Genomic DNA, 1,567 nt, shown 5'->3' on the forward strand with positions numbered 1-1,567 from the left:
GAGATCTTTAGAAGAATCTGGTGAGAATCATGGTCAATCTAGAAATGTTACCCCGCGTAGATCGCAAAGATATAGATCTCAACCGGAAAGGTACTTAGGTATTTTGACGAACGAGAGCTATGACGTTCTATTACTTGAAAGTGATGAACCTGCGACTTACAAACAAGCTATGACGAGCCCTAGCTCCAAGCAATGGCAAGAAGCCATGCAATCTGAATTAGACTCCATGTCTGAAAACCAAGTATGGGATTTGGTCGATTTTCCAGATGGCTACCAAGCCATTGGAAGTAAATGGGTTTTCAAACTGAAAAAGGACAAGGATGGGAAACTTGAAGTTTTCAAAGCTAGATTGGTTGCAAAAGGTCACAGGCAAGTCCACAGTGTGGATTACGATGAAACCTTTTCACCAGTTGCAATGCTAAAGTCTATTCGGATAATGTTAGCAATCGCTGCATATTACGATTACGAAATATGGCAGATGGATGTCAAAACTGCTTTCTTAAACGGTGTTTTAACAGAAACTGTGTTTATGACACAGCCTGAAGGTTTTGAGGATCCAAAGAATGCTAAAAAGGTATGCAAGCTAAAGAAGTCAATCTACGGATTGAAGCAGGCATCCAGGAGCTGGAATATACGTTTTGATGAAGCAGTCAGTGACTTTGGTTTCATCAAGAACGCAGACGAATCTTGTGTATACAAGAAGGTCAGTGGGAGCAAAATTGCTTTCCTAGTATTATATGTCGATGACATATTACTTATCGGAAATGACATTCCTATGTTGAACTCTGTTAAGATTTGGCTTGGGAAATGTTTTTCGATGAAAGATCTAGGAGAAGCACAATACATATTGGGCATCAAGATTTACAGAGATAGATCTAAAAAGATGATTGGACTTAGTCAAAGCACTTATATCAATAAGGTGCTTGATAGGTTCAAGATGGCAGACTCCAAGCGAGGCTACCTACCCATGTCTCATGGAATAACTCTAAGCAAGACTCAGTGCCCAAAAACACTTGATGAGCGTAGACGAATGAATGGGATTCCATATGCATCATTGATTGGTTCAATAATGTATGCTATGATATGTACACGCCCGGATGTTGCGTACGCACTCAGTGCTACGAGCAGATACCAGTCAGACCCAGGAGAGGCACATTGGACTGTTGCCAAGAATATTCTGAAGTACCTGAAAAGGCACAAAGATGACTTCCTGGTCTATGGTGGAGATGATGAATTAATTGTTAAAGGCTATACGGACCCAAGTTTCCAAACCGACAAAGATGATTTCAGATCACAGTCTGGGTTTGTCTTCTGCCTCAACGGGGGTGCAATAAGCTGGAAAAGTGCTAAGCAAAACACCATTGCGGATTCTACAACTGAAGTGGAGTACATTGCTGCACATGAAGCAGCAAAGGAAGCTATATGGCTAAGGAAGTTCATAGGTGAACTTGGTGTAGTCCCCTCCATTAAAGGACCAATAGCCCTGTATTGTGATAATAACGGAGCTATTGCACAGGCAAAGGAGCCTAGACACCACCAGAGAGTCAAGCATGTCCTTCGTAGATTT

This window comes from Spinacia oleracea, chromosome 4, assembly GCF_020520425.1.
Source record: "Spinacia oleracea cultivar Varoflay chromosome 4, BTI_SOV_V1, whole genome shotgun sequence".
NCBI lineage: Eukaryota > Viridiplantae > Streptophyta > Magnoliopsida > Caryophyllales > Amaranthaceae > Spinacia > Spinacia oleracea.